Source organism: Haliotis asinina, chromosome 4 (genome assembly GCF_037392515.1).
Source record: "Haliotis asinina isolate JCU_RB_2024 chromosome 4, JCU_Hal_asi_v2, whole genome shotgun sequence".
Lineage (NCBI taxonomy): Eukaryota > Metazoa > Mollusca > Gastropoda > Lepetellida > Haliotidae > Haliotis > Haliotis asinina.
The window spans coordinates 65,158,758-65,167,198 of record NC_090283.1 but is presented as its reverse complement, the minus strand read 5'-3'; positions in this window follow the sequence as shown (position 1 = coordinate 65,167,198).

Sequence of the window (8,441 nt, the reverse complement as noted above, 5' to 3'; positions counted from 1 at the left end):
CTGAAAGAGTCTGCACACAAAGTTGACTTCAAGGTTTTTACACCCGGTCACAGGTGGGCTCGATCCCGAAACCTCAACCTCGCTGGATCACTAGCATGGCGTCTTAGCCAGCTCGCCCACCATGCCCCCAATATTAGCAATATTCCAGCTATACGACGGCGCTATCCACATAACCATGTTTTCACCGACACATCGGTATTGTAGGCAACGTGACAACCAATCCACTGTCTCACCACCTAATCCATTTTGTTGCCTCTCACGACTTCTGGGTCACGTGTTTGGCGTGCTTAACACAGGGAGTTATATAATCACAAACCGTCCCTATATGTAATCAGTTACCTTCTATATATGTGCTGGATACAGGTGCTTTCTTTGTTTTAGTGCCACTGGCACAGGACACAAAGGTAAGGAGTGGAATTGTTTCTATATTTGAATAACGTCCAACTAAGCAATAATCCAGCAATACCAGACACTGATCAGTAAAACCTTTGTCTGGCTGACACAATCTGGAGATCGATGTCATGAGCATCGATCCACACACTTGGGACATGATGACCTTATATCAGCCCATAAATAATTCTGTTAGTTGACTCTCAATTGGTTCTGAACAGTGAATTGTTTGAGGCTGTTATTATAACATAAAATAGATACACTACTTCTACACCTAGCGGAATAGTAGAATATAGGCATACGAACACCTACCGCATGTGGCGCACTGGTTTGTAATGTTGATCTTAATTTCCCGTATGTACACTTGTTTCTTCAGGTCGACCTGGTACCACTGATTCTGATCCGTTACCTCACCTCGCCAACACGAGTCGTTTTCGGTGTCGTTGAGGGAGGTCATGATGGGGTCACCGTCGACTCCGTAGGAAGTGAGGACGTTGTCGGTGCTGCTGGCGACCACATCTGTATTCAGCGCCATATTGCCTTGTATCCTCTCTGTGAAAGCAATAAATATGGAAGCGTTTAACAAGACTTTCCTTCAAAACCAACTACATCACTCTTCTGTTAATTGAAAAAAGCTCCCCAAAGCATCACTTCGCGTATACGTATCATACCGAAAATTCTTTGCACTGTCAAAATGAATCCATTACAAGGTATTGCAGTTACACGTCTTCTCGGGAATGGAGTTCAACGCCGCTGTGAACAGTATTCCACTTTGTGTTTCACGTAAGAGAAAACCGGAAGTGATGCAAGTTCACCATGCTGGTGAAACCCATGGTGCTGACAGATCTAGATATCAGAATTTCAACCCAACAGACAGCCTAAGTAAACTTCAGCTCTGTGCAATTCATAACACTACTATGCAAGTAGAGTGTAACAAGCCCAAGTAGAACGTCACATCAGCTAACCTTTGAGCGACCTATGACCTCCCAATGAAACGCCAGACTGTCAAATGGATTTAACCATTTTACTTTCTCTTCATCGGTCGCTCATACCGATCTCTCAACAAACGAAAATCCGTATGAATCCGGAAACAACTCGGAATCGAATTTCCGAAGTAAAAGTTCAAACGTATGTGCGAATGTTACTTTCACGATTTATCAAGTGGTGTTCTGATTGATCAATTCAAAAGGTTAGTTGGCGCATCCTTCTACTAGGGTTTGTTAGACTCTATAACAGTGTAACGAATAATACTGAAGCAAAGTCTACTTAGACTGATCTATCAGGGCTCTGACGCCATATTCGGAAACGAATGTTCCAATCAGAATTAAAACCAACTCCCTCAAATTAAAGAAGATCATTTTATGTCTTAGTTTACCTCTGTCCAGTTCCTTCCTACTGGTCAGTGAGAACGTGGCCTTCCTGATACTGAGGCCCACGGTGGACGTGACCACATTTGCATGTTGAGAACTAAAATCCTCAACGGGGTAGCTGTAGAGTATAGTCCCATCAACTTCAATCTGTAAATAACATTGATAGTGACAGTTGTGTTGGTGGCAGCCATGATGATGTTGATTATGTTGATGATGGTGATTATGTGGATATATATGCTTCAGTAAACATAACTACCACTACTTCCCAATTTCCTAGACCGATGCTCATACTATTGACCCCTGGATTCTCTAGTCCAGACTTGGTTAATTAAACACCGCCGCCATATAGCTGGAATATAAGTGCGATGTAAACCTAAACTTATTCACTCACTTACTACTCCTCCTACTGCTGCTGCTACTGTTACTACACTGACCCAAAAAAGAAACGCATAGCTGAAATCTCATTTTTAAAGTAGATTTTTTCGGAAAATATGGAATGGAATGACAATTAATGTAAATATTAAGTGTTTTTACAGTCAATACAACCAAAACAGACAAACAAACACAACCTCTGGTGATTATTCGCCACACCACAGCACCTTGAAAACGCTTTGTATAATCTGCACGTGGGAAAATCTGAAAGCATTATGCACGTGCAAATGCAGGATCTCAATCTTGATTATGATGGCTATAAAAGGGGACAGGTCCTGTTGCGATTCATTCTTCGAATTTCTTTCTATGCGACGCGAAAAATGCCAAGGTTAAATGAAGAAAACAGAAATAGAGCCATTGGACGTCTGGAAGCTGGGGAAAGTCAGTCATCAGTTGCCAGACGTCTGAATGTGAGGCAGAGCACGATTTCCCGTCTCTGGCAACGATACACGCAACACAACTCGACCAGAGACCGTCCAAGGAGTGGGAGACCAAGGGTGACAACTCCAGCACAAGACCGCTACATCCGGGTGCTTCATCTGCGTAATCGGGCCGTCACTGCTACGTATACCGCTGATCACGTTCCTGGGCTGCGTAGAGTCTCTCCACAAACCATCAGGAATCGCCTAAGAGAGCATGGAATTCGACCTATGCGACCTCATGCAGGACCTGTTCTGCATCCCCATCACTGTCGTGCACGTCTTCAGTGGTGCAGGAACGTTCGGGCATGGAACCTCTTGAATTGGAGGAGGATCTGGTTCAGCGATGAGTCACGTTTTCTGCTGTACAGACATGATGGAAGGATGCGTGTTTACAGACGTCGAAATGAGAGATATGCTCGACAGTGCGTTCGTGAGGTCAACAGACACGGTAGTGGAGGTGTAATGATGTGGGGAGGGATATCTATGAACGGCAGGACACAGTTGGTGCATGTGCAAGGGAATCTCAATGCAAGGGAATTCAAAGACTTAATCTCAATGCTGTACGCTACCGGGATGAAATTCTGAACCGTCATGTTGTTCCTACAATTGACGCTAGAAGGGAAGTTTTCCAGCACGACAATGCAAGACCGCACACAGCACGCATTACCACGGATTTCCTTGCCAACAACAACATTACAGTTCTTCCATGGCCCTCAAAATCGCCGGATTTGAACCCAATTGAACATTTATGGGACCAATTGGGTAAACGGTTACGACGTCGACAGCCTCAGCCACAGACACGTCTACAGTTGGTGAATGCGTTGCGAGATGAGTGGAGAAGAATCCCACAAAGGCGGATACGACGTCTTATACAGTCAATGCCCAGGCGATGCAGAGCAGTGATTGATGCCCGTGGTGGTCACACCAGATACTGACTTTCTCACTATGCCATGGAAAATAGAGACGCTTAATACCACTGTGAATGATTGTATATGTCTTGACACACATTTGTTAATACCCGTGTGAATTATCATTGCTCAAGTTCCATTACTTTTTGTGCAATTTAAGTTAATAAATCATCTCTCATAACATTGGATTTTCACCTATACGTTTCTTTTTTGGGCCAGTGTACTACTGCTGCTCCTTTTACTACTACTACTGCTACTGCTACTGCTGCTGCTGCTCCTTTTACTACTACTACTGCTGCTACTACAACTAATACTGCTACTACAACTACTACTTCTGCCACTACTACTACTACTACTACTATTCCTACTACTACTGCTACTATATAACTAGTGGAATTACTTTTGTTTGACATAATACATAACTATGATTATTAGTTTAGTATTATTCCTCAAACATGTGGGTTGAAGTAGCGTTAAATAATTCTCCATTCCCGTCGAGCGTACGTAAGTCCTGTTCCATTCATTACATATATAATTCTTCGTGACATAGAACATACATGTAGCTTTAATGCTTTGATGGCCAGTTTTCTTAACAATCGCCATAACACTGGATTCACGAAAGTAGCAAAAGTACTTTAAGTCCTCAGGGTCCCGAGTGTGGTGATCTTCAGTTGCTGGAGATCATTTTGATATTATGAAGATCATTTATATTGTCTACTTTGTCTGTTGCTGATAGATTGGTGTAATTAAACTCTATTCAGTACTCCTGTTTCACATGTTTAAGGGAACGGTGGGATAGCCTAATGGTTAAAGCCTTCGCTTGTCACGCCGGAAACACAGGTTCGATTCCCCACACGCTCACTTGTTTTAGTCATAATGTAGTGAAAGGTTGCTGATGGGACTATAAACCTCAGTCATTCACTCCTTATTGTTAATACATCGGCACTTGTTATTTAACATGACAACATACCAACAGGTAGTCGGTAAGGTGACTGATGACAACACGACATTCCTTGCTCCTTGTAAAAGGGTTTGACGATGGGTACACCTGTGGGGATGACGTTCCTGATTCTCTGTAGTTGATGCTGACGGGGGCAGTGGTGTTCTGTAGGGTCAGAACGACGGACAGAGTTGCACCGAACTCGCCTCGAAGGGTCACTGACCCCCTTGACAAATAAATAAAGGTGTGAGATGTTTTGTCTTCAAAACACATCCAAGGAAAAACAGAACAGTGATATCTGAGCAATCGGTAATAGTTTTAGGCTAATGCAAATAATCCATTTCACAAACCGACAACATAACACCATTAGAACGGTTAGAGTATCTTCATAAAAGTCTTTAGTATTCTTGTCTAATACTGCACACTATGTTTTACACGGCAAATATAATGCAAGTTTTAAATGCATTACGCGATAATTTCCCCCGTTTCAAATATGAATTTATACAGTAATATGTTTTATAAGACCGACACACACGTTTGCACACAGTCCGACCTCACACTACATACTCATCTTCCAAAGGTGTAACCCAGAGCTCCAGGCTACCACCAAGTGAAAGCGGACAAATTGGAAAATCTTCCAGCTGGAATCATATAAATGTCTCTGTAAACATGAGCGGGAGACAAAATATGAGCATTTCTTTCAGACCTGAACGAATTGAGGATTTGAACATTACTAAATTATTAAACATGGATATTCAGCGGTGAACGTGCAAAATTAAAAATGGTAAATTTGAATTGCAATGTGCACTGTTGAATCGAATAAGACCAGTTAAGTTATTCATACACTTCCGGGTTTTCCCGCGTCAAGAGACGTCTGTACGCAGCTTCCGGGTTCTTTGTCCCATCCTGCCTCACTAGAACAGTGTATGACGTCATGTCCGGGACACATCATGGCGCCGCCACCGCACGTGTATCTCGCCTCAGCTCTCGTCTTGGTGTAGGAAACTGTCACCGCGGCCCCTGCCACCAGATGGGGCTCGGGGCACTCGAACGGTGACCAGCCTGAAATGGTTGCAAAAATCACTAGCAGACCATCTAATCAGACCACAAACAAATCTTCGATACACGACTGGACAAACGTTTGGAAGGTAAAGCTTTCATTTAACATTTATTATCAACGTTCCTATGTGATACATTTTAGATGTAATGATCGAAATGTACAAAATGCATGACATGAGAAAGTATCTTTTCGTGTTCGATGGTGGCTAAAACGAAGCAACAAGAGTGTTTATTCGGTCAAGGCTTATTCGATACTGGTGTCCTAGTGATGTTTTAGATCTTAGGTCTGAAGCTTTGCAGTGACGTTTCATGGAATATGTTTTTGTTTTTCATTTCATCAAAGGCAATTTTGAAATGTATACTTTCTTTTCCCAGCAGTCAGCTATGATTATGCACATCTGTTTCAAATGAACTGTAAACCAAAAACACACCCAATTACACATCATACAAAATATACCCTGTGTCAAATGTACCAGTAAATCGAAAAGCACATCGAAATACCACAAAAAAAGAAGGAAAAAGTGATCTGTATAGGGATCTACCCAGGCAAACTGCGCATGCCCATTGCCGGACTTAAACATTGTATACATGGAGATGCGTCATCGAACAGTGCACTGCAAGTGTCCATCGCTTGATGCCGAAACATCGATAAGTGAGTGAATATGGTGGAGGTCACCCACATGAGCTTTGGATCCGGGTCGTAGGTGTGATGAGCAAACGCTCTGACCATGAGGACAAGTATGACGTCATGTATGAATGTTTAAATGAAACAATTTACAGGCAGATATGTCATGAACCTACACAACATGCGTTAAGTCCTAAACCAAAAGCCAGATATCGCTCCAAAGGTATCCGGTGTACTAATTACAATAGTGTTTCGTCTGTACTCAGTAGAGATCGAAGTTTTCTTTAGTGTCGAAAAACTGATAGTTCTGATGGTGAAGTCAAATTTTGCACAGCTGTGACAGTAACGCCCCATTTCCTCACTCACCTGTTCGGGGGATACCGCCATACACCTCTGCTTCGCATAATGTCAGAACATCTGAACTGTCTGTTGGATTGCGCCCTGATATCCTGACATATCTCCCAACAACGTCCTCGTCACACGGCACCTTCTCGATAGTGCCTTCCGGTACGGCACCAATGTACATGGCACACCTGATTCCTGTCGCCATGGCGTTGGCATGAGGATCTTCTTTGAACACTTCTATCTCGAAGTCATGGAGGCGGTTAGCTGCAGATAAAAGAGAGTGAGTGAGATTTGTTCACGCAAGGTTCCAGCAATATCCCTGCAATGGGATGTATAACGAGCTTGCACCATGGGAGAATCGAACCAGGCTGTGTCGAGCGAACGCTTTAACCTCTTGGCTATCCAACAGCCCCTAAAATATGGCCTGTTGCATTTAACGGTATGTAGACATATTTCACAATCTTCATCTCAGTCCTATGTTGATGGCCAATGTGCGGTGAAAGCAAAGATATTCTATATTTATCAGGAATAATACCGACAAAACACTTCTTATGAAATCTCAGTTCCACATCTCGAGCTACAGACTCGACTGCACAAAAATAAACTTATCATGAACCAGTGTTGATAAATCCTTAACGAAGAGTAATGATAAAAGGTTCGAGAAAAGGTGAGAATAACATTATCCCACCCCACCGGTAACAACCACATGCAGTGGGCTAGTAAAGTGTTCACTTTGAAACATCGTGGAAACACGGTCAAGTCGAAAGAGGGAATTGTCCAGAAGTCCAAAACATTAGGGGTGACTATAGAGGGGGAAACAACTATTGCGATAGCGGTAATCTACAGCGACTAACTATTGCACAAGTTCTTTTTCTCCTTGAATTGTATCACCTGAAGTCATTTCACAAACGAATGTATAGTATATGTAATAAAGACAAGCTGACGCAGTCTCAGTGTCCTTTAATAACTGACAAGGAACTTCAAACCCAGATCAGTTTTTCTTGAGTGGTACTCTATGGCCAGAAATTACTGTGAATGTGAGGATTGTAAAAATATAATTTTTTTTCACTCATTACTCACGTATTAAACGTAAATACTAGCACACATAGATATGCCACCAACATGTTAAATTTCGGACTGCACTTAGGGCGCTGATACAAAGGTTTTGCAGTTTGTTTGGTCCAGAATTTCAGTGTATTTGGAAACAGCCATACAGAACCTTTTCTGAGAAAATCACATTGTCACATGTGATTCTTCAAAGGCATTTATAAATTGGCGTAGTAATACAGGACAAATTTTATGAACAGCAACTTCTTGAGTTTATTTTCACGACGTTATCCTAGCCCCCTCATCAGGTTGAGCTGAACTGAACAGTAAGGCTAACTGTTAACTCTGCCCATGACCCCACAATGCTTATTAGCAGTGAATGGTTACAACTAACATGACTCATAGAGTGAATACATCTTATTTGGATATATAGTAGTGTTGTTGGATTAAATTAGAAATGACAGATCCTTATTATACCAAATTGTAAGTTTGGACATGTACAGAGATTTTTTTATTTTTGTATTGTAAAGTAATCCTATTAACAGTACATAGAAATTATTGTTCATCCATGTGTGCCCTTGTTGGATTTTTTAGTACGATTTCTTGGTGATGCACCAGGCACTAAGGAGGTAAACCCCTAGATCTTCAATCTTCATTAGAAGATTAGTACCGGAGATCAACAGAGATCTAGGGGTTTCAGAAGCAAGAATACCAAGCCGCACTTGTCACCGATAGTCACTTTTCTGGGCCTACCTGCGCCTCCCTTGCGTTCATTGACATATCATTTGTAATATTTTTCAAAACACGAGAAAGAGTAGACAAAGGGATTCCTGTTCTACTTGAAATCACGTTAGCCCATATGATGTCCTTGTTATAACCCTCTAAAATCAACTTCCTTTTCTC